Source organism: Cervus canadensis, chromosome 15, assembly GCF_019320065.1.
Source record: "Cervus canadensis isolate Bull #8, Minnesota chromosome 15, ASM1932006v1, whole genome shotgun sequence".
Lineage (NCBI taxonomy): Eukaryota > Metazoa > Chordata > Mammalia > Artiodactyla > Cervidae > Cervus > Cervus canadensis.
Genome location: NC_057400.1, coordinates 41,074,408 through 41,087,164, shown reverse-complemented (window position 1 = coordinate 41,087,164; position 12,757 = coordinate 41,074,408). Strand labels below are relative to the sequence as shown.

The 12,757-nt window shown below is 38.9% G+C and overlaps 1 pseudogene; it reads left to right on the top strand.

The window, feature by feature from the left end:
• Positions 1 to 2,311: 2,311 nt before the first annotated feature.
• Positions 2,312 to 3,157, top strand: LOC122453627 (annotated as a pseudogene).
• The last annotated feature ends 9,600 nt before the right edge of the window (positions 3,158 to 12,757 follow it).

Below are 12,757 nucleotides of genomic sequence, written 5' to 3'. Positions count from 1 at the left end.
AACCCACGAATCTGCATTTAAAAAAAAAAATTTCCCTCTGTAAGTCTTACATGCAGTATTAAGTTGCAGAAACTCTACCTGGGGAAGACCAGGCTGGCTAACCCAAAAAAAACCACTGGGGAGGGAAGTGCGGCCCAGTCCTCTCCCCTCTTTCCTCATCTGCTTTCCCTGATTTTCCTTTCAAGAGATCTCCTTGCACATCACTCTTGAACTTAAAAGTATGTATTAGAAAAGTGAAAGTGCTAGTCACTCAGTCGTATCCGACTCTTTGCGACTCCATGGACTGTAGCCCTCCAAGCTCCTCTGTCTATGGGAGTCTCCAGGCAAGAATACTACTGGAGCGGGTTGCCATTCTCTTCTCCAGGGGATCTTCCCGACCCAGGGATCGAACCCAGGTCTCCTGCACTGCAGGTGGATTCTTTACCGTCTGAGCCACCATGGAAGCCCAAGTATGTATTTACATACCCATAATTTTTGGTTTACCTACTTTCAAGAAGACATTAATATAATATTCTTGTATGTCTAATATGCTGGCTATGATTTCTCTGCTTTGTATTTGTCATATTGTTTAAACCCTCTAGAGGGCAAGGATTAGGACTTAACCATCTTTCTATCCATTGCCATTTTTGGTAAAAACTAGATATTTGTTTTGAATGCAGCTAACTCATAGCTGTAAGAAGTAATAAAAGTAAGGTTTGCACTGGAAACCCAGGGTGTGCCCCCTTTGCCAATGTGAGCAGGAATAGCCTGGAGGCTGGACACAGCCTGGTATTGAGATTGGCTTTTGTTTCAGCTCCACCAACAATCATGTATGAACATTTCAGCAACATTTCCTGCAGCTTCCCAGTTTATCTTCCCTTAAGAAGGGATAACAATCACTTTCTGACTTCTCTCACAAAGCAGCCAAGACGGTAAGCTTGATAATATCATTATTTCATATCACTTTTCACTTAGGAAAGCTAAAAATGACATCAACATTATCAACATCATCGTTTCACAATCTACAAACTGTGGAATAGGAGTTCAGTCTGGGTTCCCAGAGATAATTATTTTCCTTCACCCCAGAACATACAAAATAAATCAGTAAAACACAAAGATTCCAGGCATGAAATCTAGTTAAATGTATATCAGTAGTTGGTCTTCTAATTCACCAGGTAGTGTTAGATCTCAAGACAAGGAAAATAAGTGGCATTGTTTAATTTTTGACATGCTACCCAATGAACAGCTAAGTCATTTTCATAGAAGTCAAAATTACAGTGTTGTTATTGGTATGTGGCTACTGTATCTAAAGTTAATTGGATTTTCCATTATGATGAGGTTTGTTTTTCAGAACTGAATCTCTTAGTCTCTTCCAATTGCTTTGAGTTGATGGTGAGACAGGACATACACAAGGCACAGATTGGGAGGTATCTCATGAGGTCAAAAAACCCTCAAATATATTGAAGCATTACAATGTGCAAATAGGAACTAGGATTTGTGTAGAATGTATTCAGTATGTCTTCTCAAAAAGAAGTTTTTCAGGAGGGAAAATTGACTACTTGTTATTGTAGTCTCCCTCTCTCCTAGACAGTAATGTATTTTAGTTCCATTAGGATATTGAGTGTTATCTGTGCAGAGTGGAACAAAATAGCCAGACCAACTTTTTTTTTCCCCTAGTCCGATGGATTGCTCTACAGCTTATGCAATTTAGCATCAGTTTGCTCTCTCTGGTATTTTGAAACATGAAAAGAGCTTTCAAAGTGAGAGAACTGCTTTGAAAAAAGCTTCAGCACCACTGATGGGCAAGGAGACAATGGGACTTTCCCAGTTGTGAAATGGCAACTCACACTGTCACCTTGAAAATCACAGTGAAAAGAATGTGGCTGCATATTCTCCAGCAACCTCAATGGCCCAGAGAGTGGGTCCCTGGGGAGGTGAATAGCCAGCCCAGTGCACTCAGGGTCCGTGAAGGGGTCGAGAGTTTCCTTGGTCTAGGTTTCCACATAGGAAAGAATTTCGGTTTGAAGTTTTGACCTTCTCTGTGAAAAAAGATGATGCAATAGAAGTACTTTCTGGTTGGGTAATCTTATCAACAATTATGTGCAATTATTTATCATATATTATTTTACAGTTTGCTGGACTGAGAATTCCTTGAGGAATTATTATGTCTTAATCACCTTTATGCCCAGTATATCAAACTTAAGTGCATCAACTTAAGTTTTTAAAATATCTATTCCTTTGTGTCAAGGGTGTTCATTTGTTAGGTATGAACAATGAAAATAAGCCAAAAGATGGCTGTGCCTGGGTGAGTTGAGCAAAGGCTTGAGTGAGCCCTTGTGTGGCTGAAGAAGACCGAGGAAGATTGCTGGGAGAAGAGGGAAAAGCTCAAGATGGAACATCATGAACCAGATGATACTGTCAAGGAGAACTTAATTGATATTCTAATCAGAAAAATCAACCAACTACTGGAAGCAGAAAGGAATCTCCTTGAAAATGGATCAACATATACTGGACTGAACGCTGCTTTCTGTGGCCTAATAGCAAATATTCCTTTTCAACCCATCTTACCTGTGTCACAGACTCACATAGCTGGTGGCTTACCAGAGGCAGTGATTCCATTTTTGATGGCACACATATCCTACAAAGGTTCTGTGATTTGCATTGTGAAACCTGTACCAATACATGAGGTGGATGGGTTGGTCTAGTTTTTGGTGGCCTGCACTGTTTTCTTGGCTATCCCCTGTGAACAATTGCCTAGCAGCCAGGTGTAACTGAGACCTGCTCCCCAAGAAAGGAAATATCTTAAATGCTTGGACTAGGATTTCTAGGCCTGTCTTTGTTGTTGTTGTTAAGTCACTAAGTCATGTTCAGTTCTTTTGTGGATCCACGGACTGTAGCCCACCAGGCTTCTCTGTCCATGGGATTACCCAGGCAAGAATATTGGAGTGGGTTACCATTCTCTACTCCAGGGGAATCTTCTCAACCCAGGGATTGAACCTGTATCTCCTGCATTGCAGGCAGATTCTTTACCACGGAGTCACTGGGGAAGCCCGAGCCTGTCTTTAGAAAGATGTTATTTCCAATTTTGCTCCAGACTGGGCTGCAGCATCCCAGCTTCAGACAATATAAGTTACTTTCAAAGGTGCTACAGTTACCTGAAACTGGCCTAGACATTTAGTGCTTGTTAAGTGAATCTGTATACAAAAATAAAACTATAAAAACAAACTACATCTAAGTATGAATAAGCAGACATAATTTTAAAAAATATGCCATAATTTTGCTAATGTATTAGGATAATTTCTTAATTTTTTAAGTCACTATGAGTCTAAAAATAAAGTGACATAACCCTCTCTAGACATCCAACACATGGAGCCACTGGACGAACCGACTTCAGTGAGGAAAGCTTCAATACAGGCTCTTGAAGAAGGGAGGAAGCTGAGAGACAAACTAGGGGGACAGCTGGTGAAAGCCATGGACTTAGCCAGAATCCAAAATGTTTTAACAGCCTTTTTCCAAATATCTGTCTTTTAGTGTCCTAAAAACAAAAATATTTTCTCTATGTCAACTTTTACATTAAACTTAAGTATTTGTTCTGCTTAATGAAAGAAAGAATACAAGAACATTGCCTGACACTTGGATGACTTAAAACAATTAAATAGGAAATTGATGAAACTATAAACCTAATTGAAAGTGGGCTCCAGACTGAGAATTGCAGTTCAGTCACAATCACAATTCTCCTTTCATTGCAAAGCTTCATTAAACCATGCAGTAGCTACAAAACTTTTATCTAGATTCTAGATAAACTTTACAGTTTATAAAGCATGCTCACACATATTATCTCAAGTGCCCCCAACAGAAGAATACTATATAATGCCTAGAGAGACACTGTGGGCTTTATTTTAAGGGGCAAAATCACCTTAACCTCATCTTTGGAGACTCATAATTTCACACTACAGATGGAAATCTGAAGGTAGAGATAAGAACTCCAAATCCCGTGGAATCTAGAAAAAGCCAGACTGACCGTACAGATGTCAAAGTGTACTCTGGTGCTAGGTCTGCATGTACTATCTAATTCCAGCAAGTTCAAACCACAATTTGCCAAGGGCTACCTTCATTCCATGATTATAATCCAAGTCAAACTCAAAGCAAGAAAGGCAGAGTTTCTACTCTCCCCCATCATCTTCCGTGTGGATAGCACAATGATATGCCAGGCTATATGCTCCATATGTTCTCCCCTCCCCACCTCAGGGTCCACTTCCCATCACCCAATAGCAAACCCCTATTCTCAGTATTTAGGGAAACCAAATAGTTTAAACTTCTCTGCATGACAATACACTACTAGAAAAATGTCTACTGTTTCCTTGATGTCTGGTAAATTGAAAGACACTCCTGGTCCTATTAGCATTGCATTTTTTGAAAGTTTCTTACTTCAGATTTAGAAGATGACAAGGAGATCTCAGCAGTTTTCAAAAGTCTCAGAAATAAGTCCTTGTTGTAACAGTTCCTCTTAAGAGCTTCCATTTTGTCTTCTGCATTTTTAGATGCACACCCACAAAAAGGACATAATGAGTCCATTTTAACACTCTATTCCTTTTGGTCTCTAATGGGAAGTTAAATTAAAAATATTAAATTCTCATTTTTTTCCATCATGGAGTTTCATGGCTTCAGTTGTTATATTTAAGTCTTTAATTCAATTTGAGTTTATATATGGTATGAGAAAATGGTCTAGTTTCATTCTTTCACATGTAGCACCCTTTTTTCCCAACAGCACTTATATATTACATCTTCTTTATCCATTCATCTGTTGATGGGCACTTAGGTTGCTTCCATATCTTGGCTATTGTAAATAGTGCTGCTATGAACATCAGGGGGCCTGCATCTTTTTCAACTGGTGCTTTCATTTTTCCTCGGACATATACCCATTCATCATGGAGGTGTTTCAAAAAACTAAGAACTATTATGTGATTCATATGTATATACATTTACACACACACACACACATGGAATGGAATACTACTCAGCCAAAAAAAAGCAATGGAATTTTGCGATTTGCAACATGAACGGACTTATGGATGAATGGAGGGCACTATGCTTGGTGAAATAAGTCAAACAAAGACAAATACTGTATGTTATCACTTATATTGGAATCTAAAAAGTAAAATAAATAAATGATTATAACAAAATAGAAACAGACTCACCAATATAGATGAACTAATGTTTGCAATGGGGGAAGTGTAACGGGAGATGGAGAAAATAGGTAAACAGGATTAAGAGGTAAAAACTACCATTTATAAAATAAATAAGTCATGAGGATGTAATGTATAGCACAGGGAATATAGTCAATAATAGTCTATGTACTTTGTATGGTGCATTATCTATAGAAATATTGGATAACAATGTTGTACACCTGATGGTAATATAATACTGTAAGCCAACTATTGTTCAATATTTATTGAACTATAGTTCAATAAAATTTTAAATCCCCTCTATATACTCAAAATTTTGAGAAGCAAATTCAAGACAGAGGCATTAATGACCCTGTTTTCTTTCTTTAGTTGCCCAGGTGTTGAACCTGGGCTGCTTACAGTCCTACGTTGAACATCTACTTCTTGAGTTTTTCTCACTCTATCTGTGATCTCATTGTCATGTCTTATACTGCTCACATATCTGCTCTGGTCCTGGATTGCCTTTCTCAAATAAAGTAAAAGTGAAGTCCTAGTTTTATCCCAGGTCATCAGCCACTCTCTCAAGTCTTATGAAAATTTTTATTTTTTAAATTTATCTATTTATTTATTTTTGGCTGTGCTGGGTCTTCACTGCTGCAAAGGCTTTCTCCAGTTGTGGCGAGCGGGGGCTACTTTCCAGCTGTGGTGCATGGGCTTCTCATTTTGGTTGCTTCTCTTGTTGCAGGGCACAGGCTCAAGGGCTTCAGTTGTTGTGGCTCCCAGGCTCTAGAGCATAGTTGTGTCAATAGTTGTGACACATGGGATTAGTTTCTCCATGGCATGCGTGATTTTCCCAGATCAGGGATTGAACCCATGTTTTCTGCATTGGTAGGAGGATTCCTTACTACTGAGCTACCAGGGAAGCCCTCCCAAATCTTATTAAAATGACATTTCATATTTTAACCACTTCCAGAAAATATTTGCACTAATCAAAAGGGAGAGGGATTTTTTTTTTCTCTCAAACCACACAGTTTTAAAAATAGTCACCTGTCACTGTTTCTATCTACTTTGTTTTGGTGTCATGGAAATAATGTGCATGGGTCTAAGTTTTACCCTTTTCATGAATAAAATGGATTCAGTTACCATTGCTCTTCCCACATTCAGTTGGTCTAGATGAAGTAAATATCTTATTGCTGCTTTCACAAGAGAATCTTAGTCTTCTTGGTTAAATATTCAAATTCTTATTAAGATAACCACACCATACTATGACAGGAAATACATGGTGATTCACTATCAATATTTATCAAATATAATCATCAATAAATAATTGTTAGTAGCCTCCTACCTTGCATAAGTCTCACTTAGCATCTTGTCCATATCTAAACTACTCTTAGCCAGAAGTAAGACATGGTGACCAAAAGCCAAGGTCCAAAACTCTTCTCAAGAGTTTCCCAAGTAGCACAACTCCACTTTGAAGAAGAAGCATGAAGAACAACACAACACAAAAGTGGTTCTAGAGCAATAGCTCAAGTGGACAATCAGCAAATAGGTTGGTAGAAGGAAATACTATAAAAATACTTGAGGCAGAATCTTAATTGATATGGCATGGTTATTTCATTACCTCAACCAGCCAATACTTATTGAAAACCTAGGAATAAAGGGGAAAATGACATAATTTCTGAGTCCAAGAATATCACATTTTAGTGGAAAAAACTGACATTGGAATCAGAAGTCTAGAACCTCCTAAGGCATTTAAGGAAACTATTGTTCTTCCTATTTTGCATGGAAAGAAACCAACTAAATCTTCCAAAGAGTAAAGAACTCTGCCAGGATTACAAGACTAATACATAGGAATAAATTGGCCAGGATCCACACAGAAAGGAGGAAGATGAAGGGAAGTGGTTTTCAAAATGCTTATGAAGGAGAAATTAGTCACAGACTTTTTCTTATGCACAGGAACTCCTCACAAGTTTCTGATAATATTTCTAGTACATAACATTGCATTTTAGCCAGACAACTAGAAATAATTTCTTTTGGACCAGCTGAGTGTTTTCCCTGAAAAAGTAGTATTAAAGGAATGCAGCACAGTCTCTAATTATTAAATTGGTGAGAAAATAGTAAATACTAGGTGTAGTGTGAAGTTGTGTGTGTGTGTGTGTGTGGTAAATCATTATCCCAATTATTTTGAACATATCTCGATTTAGTCCTGTATCACATGTTATATCAACTCAGACTCTTGGCCCAAAGAAGCCCTGACTAGACAGTTAAACATAAAAACCCTTAACAAATGCAACAAGAAAGTGTCATTCCCCCCCCTCCCCCGAGTATACCCTGATACTCTGGAAAAATGCATAGTCCCCACACAAGGTTTTCTGCTTTCCTAGGAAATTTCTCTAGATTGTAGTCTTATTTATCAAAAACTATATCTTGGTGTGTGTTCTAGAATTAAGAATTAAGATAAACCAACATGGAAGCTTTTGCATTTAATGTCCTAAATTAAATAGATTATAAACATAGAATAATATTTCTCTGCCTTTCTTTTTTCAGTTCATTCCCATGATTATAGTTTATATTCACTTAGTATTTATGAGTGATCATCCCTGACATTGTGTGGCAAAGATTTGAGTGTGATTTCACACAAACAAGAGTCATATGTCATGCATACAGCACATATAATATTTACCTGCTAAAGTTGTTTCTTGAATGACAATTAGAACTCATTATCCTCAGTAGACATTAGTTCAGTCAGTTCAGTCACTCAGTTGTGTCCGACTCTTTGCGACCCCATGAATTGCAGCACGCCAGGCCTCCCTGTCCATCACCAACTCCCGGAGTTTACTAAAACTCAAGTCCATTGAGTCGGTGATGCTGTCCAGCCATCTCATCCTCTGTCGTCCCCTTCTCCTCCTGCCCCCAATCTCTCCCAGCATCAGGGTCTTTTCTAATGAGTCAGCTCTTCGCATGAGGTGGCCAAAGTACTGGAGTTTCAGCTTCCACATCAGTCCTTCCAATGAACACCCAGGACTCATCTCCTTTAGGATGGATTGGTTGGATCTCCTTGCAGACCAAGGGACTCTCAAGAGTCTTCTCCAACACCACAGTTCAAAAGCATCAATTTTTCGGCGCTCAGCTTTCTTCACAGTCCAACTTTCACATCCATACATGACCACTGGAAAAACCATAGCCTTGACTAGACGGACCTTTGTTGGCAAAGTAATGTCTCTGCTTTTTAATATGCTATCTAGGTTGGTCATAACTTTCCTTCCAAAGAGTAAGCGTCTTTTAATTTAATGACTGCAATCACCATCTGCAATGATTTTGGAGCCCCCAAAAATAAAGTGTGGCACTGTTTCCACATCTATTTCCCATGAAGTGATGGGACGAGATGTCAGGATCTTAGTTTTCTGAATGTTGAGCTTTAAGCCAACTTTTTTACTCTCTTCTTTCACTTTCATCAAGAGGCTTTTCAGTTCCTCTACATTTTCTGCCATAAGGGTGGTGTCATCTACATATCTGAGGTTATTAATATTTCTCCCAGCAATCTTGATTACAGCTTGTGCTTCTTCAGCCCAGCGTTTCTCATGATGTACTCTGCATATAAGTTAAATAAGCAAGGTGACAATATACAGCCTTGAAGTACTCCTTTTCCCATTTGGAACCAGTCTTGTTCCATGTCCAGTTCTAACTGTTGCTTCCTGACCTGCATATAGGTTTCTCAAGAGGCAGGTCAGGTGGTCTGGTATCCCCATCTCTTGAAGAATTTCCCACAGTTTGCTGTGATCCACACAGTCAAAGGCTTTGGCATAGTCAATAAAGCAGAAATAGATGTTTTTCTGGAACTCTCTTGCTTTTTTGATGATCCAGCAGATGTTGACAATTTGATCTCTGGTTCCTCTGCCTCTTCTAAAACCAGCTCGAACATCCAGAAGTTCACAGTTCATGTATTGCTGAAGCCTGGCTTGGAGAATTTTGAGTATTACTTTACTAGCATGTGAGATGAGTGCAATGGTGTGGTAGTTTGAGCATTCTTTGGGATTGCCTTTCTTTGGGATTGGAATGAAAACTGACCTTTCCCAGTCCTGTGGCCACTGCTGAGTTTTCCAAATTTGCTTTGAGTGCAGCACTTTCACAGCATCATCTTTCAGGATTTGAAATAGCTCAACTGGAATTCCATCACCTCCACTAGCTTTGTTCGTAGTGACGCTTTCTAAGGCCCACTTGACTTCGCATTCCAGGATGTCTGGCTCTAGATGAGTGATCACACCATTGTGATTAATGGGTCTTGAAGATCTTTTTTGTGTAGTTCTTCTGTGTATTCTTGCCACCCCTTCTTAATATTTTCTGCTTCTATTAGGTCCATACCATTTCTGTCCCTTATTGTGCCCATCTTTGCATGAAATATTCCCTTTGTATCTCTAATTTTCTTGAAGAGATCTCTAGTCTTTCCCATTCTGTTGTTTTCCTCTATTTCTTTGCATTGATCGCAGTAGACATTACCATTCATATATTGATTTTTTCAAGTATTTATTGAGCTCCTGCTAAGTTCCATGTGCCTATCCACCAACAATGTTTCCTTTCTTCCACATGGTACAACCCCAAAATTTAGTCTTAATATCTACTCTTGGCCCATATGGCACAGCTGAAACCCAATTGGTTTAAAGCAATGTTGATTTCACTTCCCTTGCAAAGGATTGTTTTCATAAAGGGTACAAATCTCAGCACTGGCCAATGGAAATTTAAAGGAAGCCTATTAGTGTGGGGAGGTTCTGTAAAAGGTTTTTTTTGCTCTTAAGAGTTGCACAAGGAAGAAGCTGTCCTTGATAGTTTTATGTGTAAATGTGGCTAGGCTACAGTAGCAAGTTATTCAGTTAAACACTCATCTAGGTGTTGTCGTGAAAGTACAACAGTTACGGTAACCATCTACAGTCAATTTATTTTAGATAAAGAAAGTTACATTTGATAATCTGAGTGATTTTCCAATCAGTTGGAAGATCTCAGGAGCAGAATTGATTCCCCAAGGAAGAGGAAATTCTGCCTCAAGCTTGCAGCATCAGCTCCTGCCTGAGAGCTTCCAAACTTTCCAGCTACCACAATCACGGAAAACAATTATTTGAAATCTCTCTAGCTAGCTAAACTTCTGGTTCTGTTTCTTGAAGAACCCTAATACACTGTCCTTTTTTCAGTCTGGAAATTCAGATGAAAGAGTGAAAATATGGAATGAACTTGGGTCTTTTATAATACGATTTTAACTTTTGAGTTAATCAGTCCCAGAAAATCCCTTGTTTAGGACTCCTTGTGACAGAGAGAAAAGAAATCCTTTTATTCTTTAAGCCATTTTGAGTTGGGTCTTCAAGCTTCTACTTGAAGCTGAAAGCAACCAAACTAATACAAAAACCATCAGAAGACAGTCAGTAGGTAATAAACATTAGTCAACTCTGGAGTGTTTAAGATAATGACATAATGGTATTTGGGTCATTTTCCTTCAGATAACAAAGAACTTAACTTTCACTGGCTAAGAAGGTCAGGCTAAATGAGTGCATTTAAGATTCCAGAAATGAATAATTGTCTTAGGACTGATATAGAAGCAGGAACAAAGGTGCAGTGAAAAGATTTCCTGTGGTGACAGGCTGTTTCATTCTGTGGAAGAAATCTTTTTTTTTTTAATTAATTTATTTTAATTGGAGGCTAATTACTTTATAATACTGTGGTGGTTTTTGCCATACATTGACATGAATCAGCCCATTCTGTGCAAGAAATCTTGAAAACATTATTCATCTTCAGAAAATAATTCAACTCCTTTTGGAAATTATTGAATAACTACCTCGTTCTTTATTTTACACTTTTGAGACTTTACCACAAAAGGGTCATCTGCATGAGACTTTATTTTAAGGTCTCATAACTGACTGTTTTAGTTCTATTTCACACTTGGGATTACAGCTACAGTTAAATTACAAACAGCTGTGATTCCTGCCCCAAGAATATGTGTAGGTGTGCACAAAATGCTTAATATCTTCCGCAGGGAACAGGTGTGCCATGGGCAGTGTACACCAGAGTGAAATAAATTTACTCTTAGGCTCAAGTTCTGTAATCAAGTTGCTAAGATTTGACTTTTGAGTTACACACATAGGGAAGCAGGTCTATGACTGAAATGCTCAAAGACTCTTTGAAAGAAAAGTCTACATTTCCATGGTGGCATTGTCTTCACAAGATAATCATTTCTTAAAAAATTCAGTTACTCTGAATAACAGCGACACAGACGTGCAGAACAGCAGGCGGGAGCCTGAGAGGATGGACAGACAGGTTTGCAGGCTTCTCCTCCCAAAGACCCGCTCAGGATGCTGGGAAAGTGTTGTAACCGCATGCAATCTTCAAAACTTGTTTGAACTTTTGTAGGGTTTGGTTTTAAATGGAAGTTTAAAAGATAGTTTTTTAGAAGAAAGCTTCTTTGCTTTTCTTTTTGATAACACATGGGCTTCCCAGGTGGCTCAGCTGTAAAACATCCGCCTGCAATGCAGGAGACACAGGAGACATGGGTTCGATCCCTGGGTCAGGAAGGACCCCTGGAGGAGGAAATGGCAACCCACTCCAGTATTCTTGCCTGGAGAATCCCATGGACAGAGGAGCCTGGCAGGCTACAGTCCATGGGGTCACACAGAATCAGATATGATTGAGCATGCTTGCACATGCCATGCCTTTGTAACATACACTAGACTTACAACATACATTTAAACTACACTCATTTCCTCTTTCTGTCTAGTAATAAAATGATGCCTATTGACATTTACTGAGCATTTATCATCTATCCTATGTGCTGGTACTAGAGATACAAAGATAGAAAAAATGCAGTGATTTCCAGTGTAATAGGATACTGTAAAAAACCTAAACCCTTCTCTATGGAGTGACATTCTGCATCACTTCCTTAAACAAAAGTGCAAGGAAACATAATGTTTTAGCCAAACTCTCTTTTCTTACCTGATTCAGGTCTCAGTACAGGTAAAGGATGATCTTAGAGCCCCTTTGAACTATGCCAAGGTAAGAGTCCTAGAAAAAATGCAACTCCCAAGACTCACACCTCAGTTTTCAAGGTACACAGATCAGTGGGGAAGCAAATCAAATGTTTTCTTTCCTAGTGGGTTAGTTTGATCTTACTCCTAAGATGCCCCCATCACAAGATCTTTTTAAGTTCTTTGAAATAACTTATTAATCTATCTAGAAAACTAAGCTACCTGCTTCAGCCTTCTCAAAATGTAGCCCATCGACCATGTGTAACAGAATCTGTGGGATGCTCAGTAAAATGTCACATTGCTGGATACATAGGACTTTGATGTCTAACAAGCTCACCTTCACTACTAAAGCTAACTAGTAGATAATCACTGATTTTGGGACAGATACCCTCTCCATCCCAGTCACTGATCCCGGAGGCTGACCTAGATGGACCACATCAACCAAGACCTCTCTTTCTCTGAATTCTGGTTGGCTCTGACCAGTGGGGTTTCCCTGGTAGCCCAGATGGTAAAGAATCTGCTTGTAATGTAAGGAGATGCAGGTTCGACCCATGGGTCGGGAAGATCCCCTGGAGAAGGGTGTGGAGACCCACTCCAGTATTGTTGCCT